The sequence below is a fragment of the Dermacentor variabilis genome, chromosome 8 (assembly GCF_050947875.1).
Source record: "Dermacentor variabilis isolate Ectoservices chromosome 8, ASM5094787v1, whole genome shotgun sequence".
NCBI lineage: Eukaryota > Metazoa > Arthropoda > Arachnida > Ixodida > Ixodidae > Dermacentor > Dermacentor variabilis.
The window spans coordinates 4,729,369-4,738,021 of NC_134575.1; the positions used below are offsets into that span (position 1 = coordinate 4,729,369).

An 8,653-nucleotide genomic window follows, 5' to 3' on the forward strand; every position below is an offset into this window, starting at 1 on the left:
AAAATGCTTACAAAATTTGTCGAAAGATCAAGTACATGAGTAATGAGTGCATTGCCATTGCCAAAAATGCTGCAAACGAACTCTTGAATGCTATGCACTGTCAACACAAGTAAAATATGCATTATTTCATAAAAGAATATATTCGTATGTACCCAAAGTTGTGCCAGAAATAACTGATATCAATGCTTCCATGTTTTTTGTCTATTCAATAAGTGGAGAAAACACAACACGAACTTTACAACTATGTCAGTTCGAAACCATATGATAAATGTAAAGGCCATGAAATAACAAAGTTGAGGACAGATAGTTTAATGAAACTTTGTCATTTAAAAACCTTGTTTAAATTTTTGTACATATGCAACGGCCAGGGGAAATTTCAATGACGCTGTCCATCGTTCCAACGTATTGCGCAGCAGAGAATGTCACTGTTCGTGTATTGTAATTGCACCGAAAAAAATAGTCGCAACAAAGATCACATATAAAAAGCAGGAGTTCTGCAAAATGTGCATAAGAAATGCGAAGATAAAATAGAATATACAAATGCGAAGATAATTAAAGCTTCATAAAGGGCAAGAAAGTGTCGCTGGGAACAAAATTCACTGCATGCATCCACAAAACCTCCCAACAAGATATTTAAATTGCGTATAAGTCTCCAATAAATCTACGTATCTAAGCAAAAGTCACTCTATACCATGCGTCAAACAAGGCAAATAAACATGTTACGCAATCACAGATTCACAGATCACAGAATCCTAAGGCCCGCCCCCCGCTCTCCCTCCACTTCCCCCGATGCCTCGCGCGCGGCAGAAGGCGGCGCACTCCCCCCCTCGCTTTTCTCCATTGCACCAGAGTGTACTAGAATACGTTTGAGTGAGACGAGCGGCTGGCGGAGGCCGCATCCGCAGGAGACTGATCCTCGTTTTCATTGGTCGGTTAAAAGTGTACTCGAAACACCATTTTCCATGGAATCCTCCGCATCAAGGAACAGGGAAAACAAAGCCGCCCTTGGCAATGCCTCCCTAGGGTACGTTGTACCTAGAGCTTCACATGCTGCCGAACACGTGCGCGGCCGTCACTCTTGCCTTGCGCACTGAGATGGACAGCTGTGAAAGCGCTACGCCTAGGGCCGCTTTGTCTACTTCACGTGTGGTGATGAATTGTTGCAAATTTTGCGACAGGACTCTTTCTAGTCGCAGTAATTTTTAAAAAAAAGCACATAAGAAATCTTTACGGAGTAGCAGCTTTGCAGAATTTCGTACAGGTGGAGGCAAATATACCGAGTAAGAAACGAACGCTCGCATGTGATTTGTGTTCCAAGATTTTTGCAAAGCTTCGCGACTTGCGGCAGCACCACGACAGTGAGCATAACTTCGAAATGAAAGTGGAGACATTGACGTTTGACACGTATGAAAGCAAGAAACCTCGCTCGATTATACTTGCCATAAGGCATAATGTTTGGCATGTGGTCCTTTCGCCCCTACACTGTTGTTTGACAAAATGTGCCACTCCTGTAATGACTCGAGCGTGCGCGAGTATTTGGTGCGCACGTAGTTCCGTGTAACTTGTCACAAGTACAAAACGAAAGTGCGTACTGAGTTTTACGTAGACGTCGCCAGACTTAAACAGTTAAGTACCCCGAAAATGTCTGTTACTGAAATAATTTGGCGTTGCCACGATGTGCACACAGCTTTTCGACGTGCACGGGATCGAACCCCGGCCACGGCGGCTGCATTTCGACGGGGGCGAATGCGAAAACACCCGCGTACTAAGATTTAGATGCACGTTAAGGAGCCCCAGGTGGTCCAAATTATTCCAGAGTCACCCTCTACGGCGTGCCTCATAATCGGATGGTGTTTTTGGCACGTAAAACCCCACAATTTAGTTTTTTAATGAGTAATGTGTCAGAGGAAAAAATCGCTGCAACAAATGTCAGAACACTTATTTGTCTACATTTGCTTCTAAACACTGTAAATGTACTAGAAAGGTACTAGTAAGAGGTTTGTAACCACAACATGCTGCACTCTACACTTTATAAAGAAGTTTTTTATAGAAAACAATAAAAAGCATGAGAGCTGTTGTGCGTACAACTTTTAGCAATGGAATGGACCCATACATGTTATACCATAAAAGTTGCTGCAACTACTACAACCTGCTTGTTTGATGCTTGGATCAGAGTCCTTGGAACATAGGTTTCAATTTTTACCCTCTGTAACGAATCAGTGGAATGCAATTACAAGATACATGTGTTGATGTTTCTACTGCCTTTATTTCAGATTTCCTCTCCTTGAAAGATATTGTGGAGAGCGAGACTTGCAGCCATTTTGTTGCTTCTACTGAAAGAAAAGAAAATTCGCCAGGAATGTTCAGGCGGTATTTAAATTGTCACCGTTCCGGGGCATATATAGAACTCCCTACAAAGCAGCGCAAACGTCAGATTAAAGTGCAAGGCAGCAGCAAATAGGCATACATTTCTTTGCAATGCTTGAGGTAATAGAAAGGGATAACAAAGTCTTTGTAGTATTTCCGAAGAACTACTATGGCCACCCGGATGAGATAGCTCATCCGAGGCTCTCTGTGGCTGAGACAAAAGTAATTGCAGGTAAGGCTTTATGCATGCCATTCATTTCCAGTGTCACAAGGTCAGAATATAACTGCTGCCTTCTCAATGCCAGATCAATATTGTTTTTTAAATGCATTGCATTAACATGCTGCTAGCATTTAGTATTTAGCTAAATGTACAAGAACAGGCCCTAGTAAGGGAAGCTGTTTCTAAACTGAAATGTGGTTGCGTTATTTTAGTAAAAAAACAAAAATAAAAGCTATTTACATTCGAATGTTATTTAAAACTGGATGTCTAGTTAACTGGGGAGGCATATAAATGAGAAACAAATGAAAGGTGATATCGGTAGACCATTTAATTTATAGTAATGAAACAAGAGAACAGCATATCACCAGACTAAGTTTGAATATGTACTATGGCTTGGATAGTGTTTTAAATGGATGCAAACTTGGTGAAATTGCCCATAGAATAAATGGACTAAACTGAGAAAATGCATTTGTAGGGTGCCTGAATGCAAGGCGTCCTTATTTAATGTGTGAATTATTGCTTCATGCCTTCTCTCCCCAACTGGTACCTCTGAGCAACAACTATGGCTCCCTGCAGCAGAATCCTTCGAAAGAGTCACCATATTTATCTGTCTCCATGTAGACTGCAATTACTGTTGTTAGCCATTCGATTCATTTTCAAAATTCAAATTCTTTGCACACCCTTACTTCAATGGCTTTACAGAAACCCTGCAACAAATAACTTTTCAAAATGTCTTATCTCTGCCAATCATAGAAGCACTACGCTGTGTGTTCTTTGTGGCTTTGTCTATATTGCGTTAAAAGACCGTGTGCGATGTCATTTGGGTAACAAGCCAATGCCTGCAACATATTAGTGGACATACTTTCTTTTTATTACTGTTATAAAATAAACACTTATTTGTTAGCTTGTCAGATATTGAATAACTGTCTATATCTACGCACTTCAGGTTGAAAACAGGGGTCTTTTTAATGTTGTAGCCAAACCGTTCAACGGACAAAAAATATTTCAGAACTTTCACAGACTGTGACAAGGAGAGAGACTGGTGGCAGCGAGTCCTACACAGTGGAGGTCTTTTCGATCAAGTACAGGCCGTCCAGAAGGCCCATGATACGGCGGTAAGGTTAAACCTTACTGTCCCGACGTGGGAGCCGCGTGCGTCAACCTAAGGGTTGATCTTCAGGACATTAAATAAAGTTCATCATACCATACCATACCATACTGTGAAAGATACAATTATAATATTCACAATGTTAAGTCAGAGGTCTGAGGACCGAACACCGTAGTTTTTAAAATCGTGTATTATTTTTAACATTTTTTATTGAACGGCTTGGTTGGCGTTAGCTGGGACACGCAGTATATGCATGTTTAGATTATGACACTAATTTACCAAGCCTTCTGTCTGTTCTTCTCTGACACGGAATTTGTCTAAATAGCACCATGTTTAAGGCATGTGTTGATACTATCCTTTGGTTTTTGTAAAGACATCCCGGTTCAGCTACATCAAATCTGCTAGCAAAGGCATTTGAACAACAAAGTACATGTTCACAGCTCGTATTCGAGAGGTCAGCAGCCAGAATTACTAAGTGATTAGGCAAAAAAGTAGTCTTGATGATATTCTGCTGCATAGCAACAAGCAAATACAGTAGAGAGGAAGATAAACTGCATTTTTTTAATTATTCGAAGTCCCCGCTGTTAAGAGTTTAGCTGAGTTCATCTGTCTGGACCTATTGATGTGCCTGATGTGGACATAGCAGTGCGTGCACCTTACACTTTGTCCACCAGCAGTGGGCATACTGTAAGGTGCAGCTCTTGCCCTTACACTAGACGCAGTCCTTACACTAAGGTGCAGCTCCAGCCCTCCCAGGTGTAGTAAAAAGAGAGTGGTATGTCTGCGTGAATTAAAAAAGAGACGTGCAGCCTCCTTGGTTGCTGATGAGTTGCTCTTTACAATTTTTAGGTAGACTAGCAGAAGGAGTGCCAGCAAAGACCATTTTGCCAAAAATCAAGGCAGGCACAAGTGCAGCTAGTAGTCGGATGAAACTTGTCACAAGAGAGGACCTTCGAAACATCCGCGATAAGTATAATATTGACAAAGCAGAGCGGCAACATCCCGACGATTTTATGAGTGTGGAGTTATGGGTTAATGAAATGGAAGAAGAGAAGAATTTAAACACAGGAAATACGCTGATGAGCCCCGAAATGAGCCAAGTAAGGCAGGCCGTGACTCGCCTCTTTTGTATTACAGGAAAGAGGGTAATCCGAGCAGTTCTGAAGGCAACTTTTACCTTGCCTGGATGACCTTCCCACAGAGAGAACTACTATGTAAGCTAGGAATAGAGAAATTGTGTTATGACTCTACGCATGGCACAAATAGGTATAAGTTTCCGGACAGGCCGCCACTGGAATATGAACCTGGCAACGTTTAACGGTAGAACGTTATCTAGTGTGGCGAGTCTAGCAGTGCTATTGGAGGAGTTAGAGGGCAGTAAATGGGATATAATAGGGCTCAGTGAACTTAGGAGGCCGAAAGAAGCATATACAGTGCTAAAAAGTGGGCACGTCCAGCGCTACCGGGGCTTAGCGGAGAGACGAGAACTAGGAGTCGGATTCCTGATTAATAAGAATATAGCTGGTAACATACAGGAATTCTATAGCATTAACGAGAGGGTGGCAGGTCTTGTGAAACTTAATAAGAGGTACAAAATGAAGGTTGTACAAGTCTACGCCCCTACATCCAGTCATGATGACGAGGAAGTCGAAAGCTTCTATGAAGACGTGGAATCGGCGATGAGTAGAGTGAAAACGAAATACACTATACTAACGGGCGACTTTAATGCCAAGGTTGGGAAGAAGCAGGCTGGAGACAAGGCAGTGGGGGAATATGGCATAGGCACTAGGAATAGCACGGGAGAATTGTTAGTAGAGTTTGCGGAACAGAATAATATGCGGATAATGAATACCTTCTTCCGCAAGCGGGATAGCCGAAAGTGGACGTGGAGGAGCCCGAACGACGAGACTAGAAGTGAAATAGACTTCATACTCTGCGCTAACCCTGGTATCATACAAGATGTGGACGTGCTCAGCAAGGTGCGCTGCAGTGACCATAGGATGGTAAGAACTCGAATTAACCTAGACCTGAGGAGGGAACGGAAGAAACTGGCACATAAGAAGCAGATCAATGAGTTAGCGGTAAGAGGGAAAATAGAGGAGTTCCATTTCAATCTACAGAACAGGTATTCGGCTCTAACTGAGGCAAAGGACCTTTGTGTTGAAGCAATGAAAGACAATCTTGTGGGCATCAATAAGGAGTGTGCAATGGAAGTCGGTGGTAACACCGTTAGGCAGGATACCAGTAAACTATCGCAGGAGACGAAAGATCTGATCAAGAAACGCCAATGTATGAAAGCCTCTAACCCTACAGCTAGAATATAACTGGCAAAACTTTCCAAGTTAATCAACAAGCGTAAGACAGTTGACATAAGGAAGTATAATATGGATAGAATTGAACATGCTCTCAGGAACGGAGGAAGCCTGAAAGCAGTGAAGAAGAAACTAGGAATTGGCAAGAATCAGATGGATGCATTAAGAGACAAAGCCGGCAATATCATTACTAATATGGATGAGATAGTTAAAGTGGCTGAGGAGTTCTATAGAGATTTATACAGTACCAGTGGTACCCACGACGATAATGGAAGAGAAAATAGTCTAGAGGAATTCGATATCCCACAGGTAACGCTGGAAGAAGTAAAGAAAGTCTTGGAAGATATGCAAAGGGGGAAGGCAGCTGGCGAGGATCAGGTAACAGCAGATTTGTTGAAGGATGGTGGGCAGATTGTTCTAGAGAAACTGGCCACACTGTATCCGCAATGCCTCATGACCTCGAGCGTACCGGAATCTTGGAAGAACGCTAACATAATCCTAATCCATAAGAAAGGGGACGCCAAAGACCTGAAAAATTGTAGACCGATCAGCTTACTGTCAGTGACCTACAAACTCTTTACTAAGGTAATCGCAAATAGAATCAGGAACACCTTAGACTTCCGTCAACCAAAGGACCAGGCAGGATTCCGTAAAGGCTACTCTACAATAGACCATATTCACACTATCAATCAGGTGATAGAGAAATGTGCGGAATATAGCCAACCCTTATATATAGCTTTCATTAATTACGAGAAAGCGTTTGATTCTGTCGAAACCTCAGCAGTCATGGAGGCATTACGGAATCAGGCTGTAGACGAGCCGTATGTAAAAATACTGAAAGATATCTATAGCGGCTCCACAGCCACCATAGTCCTCCATAAGCAAAGCAACAAAATCCCAATAAAGAAAGGCGTCAGGCAGGGCGATACGATCTCTCCAATGCTATTCACAGCGTGTTTACAGGTGGTATTCAGAGACCTGGATTGGGAAGAATTGGGGATAAAAGTTAACGGGGAATACCTTAGTAACTTCCTATTCGCTGATGATATTGCCTTGCTTAGTAACTCAGGGGGCCAATTGCAATGCATGCTCACTGACCTGCAGAGGCAAAGCAGAAGAGTGGGTCTAAAAATTAATCTGCAGAAAACTAAATTAATGTTTAACACTCTCGGAAGAGAACAGCAATTTACAATAGGTAGCGAGGAACTGGAAGTGGTAAGGCAATACATCTACTTGGGGCAGGTAGTGACGGCGGATCCGGATCATGAGACTGAAATAATCAGAAGAATAAGAATGGGCTGGGGTGCGTTTGGCAGGCATTCTCAAATCATGAACAGCAGGTTGCCACTATCCCTCAAAAGGAAAGTGTATAACAGCTGTGTGTTACCAGTACTCACATATGGGGCAGAAACCTGGAGGCTTACGAAAAGGGTTCTGCTGAAATTGAGGACGACGCAACGAGCTATGGAAAGAAAAATGATGGGTGTAACGTTAAGGGATAAGAAAAGAGCAGATTGGGCGAGGGAACAAACGCGAGTTAATGACATCTTAGTTGAAATCAAGAAAAAGAAATGGGCATGGGCAGGACATGTAATGAGGAGGGAAGATAACCGATGGTCATTAAGAGTTAGGAATTGGATTCCAAGGGATGGGAAGCGTAGCAGGGCGAGGCAGAAAGTTAGGTGGGCGGATGAGATTAAGAAGTTTGCAGGGACGACATGGCCACAATTAGTACATGACCGGGGTAGTTGGAGAAGTATGGGAGAGGCCTTTGCCCTGCAGTGCGCGTAACCAGACTGATGATGATGATGATTCAACTGACAACATTGCTAATCGTCTCGGAAGATGGCTCTGATATTCCATGTGCCTACTTGATTTCCAGGAGAGTTAGCACTGAAACAATATTTTTGAGGCCATCAAGGAAAAGGTAGGCGTGATAGAGTGTAAAGCATTCATGTCCGATGATGCCCCTGTTTATGGCAACAAATGGGAGCACGTGATGGGTCCCTTGAATAATCGGTGTTTGTGTATCTGGCATGTGATGCGCAGCTGGAACGCACTCCTCAATATGATTAGTGAGTGAGTGAGTGAGTGAATAAACTTTATTGTAGGTCCGGCGAGGACGCGAACTCGTCGCGCACCCGGCTATTCCCACGTCGGGACCGGCAGGTCTAGCCCACCGGCCCGGTCGCGGGCACGCTGGACGGCCAGGATTTGCTTTTCTAGAGCGGGGCTACGCAAAAGCGAGTCCCACTCCTCCTTGATGAACTTGGGGTATGTCGACCCACACTCCCACAGCATGTGCGCTAGAGTGGAGGTCTGGCCGCAGGAGGGGCAGGCGTCGTCGCGATACACGTCCGGGTAAGTCTCGTGGAGAACGGACAGACACGGATACGTACTGGTCTGCAGAAGCCTAAGCGAAACGGCTTGCGCCCTATTCAACTTGGGGTGAGGGGGTGGAAAGACCCTTCTAGACATGTAGAAGAATTTAATAAGCTCGTTGTGAGTAGCGGGAGCGTCCCTGTGGCCGTAGGGAGGAGGGGAGTCGGTGCTTCTTGTAGAGGAAGCGCGGTCGGTGAGGTCACGCGCAGCCTCGTGAGCAGACTCATTGAGGTTCGGGGGAGCACCCTCGACCGACCCTACGTG

At 43.9% G+C, this 8,653-nt stretch overlaps 1 pseudogene; it reads left to right on the forward strand.

The window, feature by feature from the left end:
• The first annotated feature begins 2,478 nt into the window (after nt 1-2,478).
• Nucleotides 2,479-8,090, forward strand: LOC142590807 (uncharacterized; annotated as a pseudogene).
• Nucleotides 8,091-8,653: the final 563 nt, after the last annotated feature.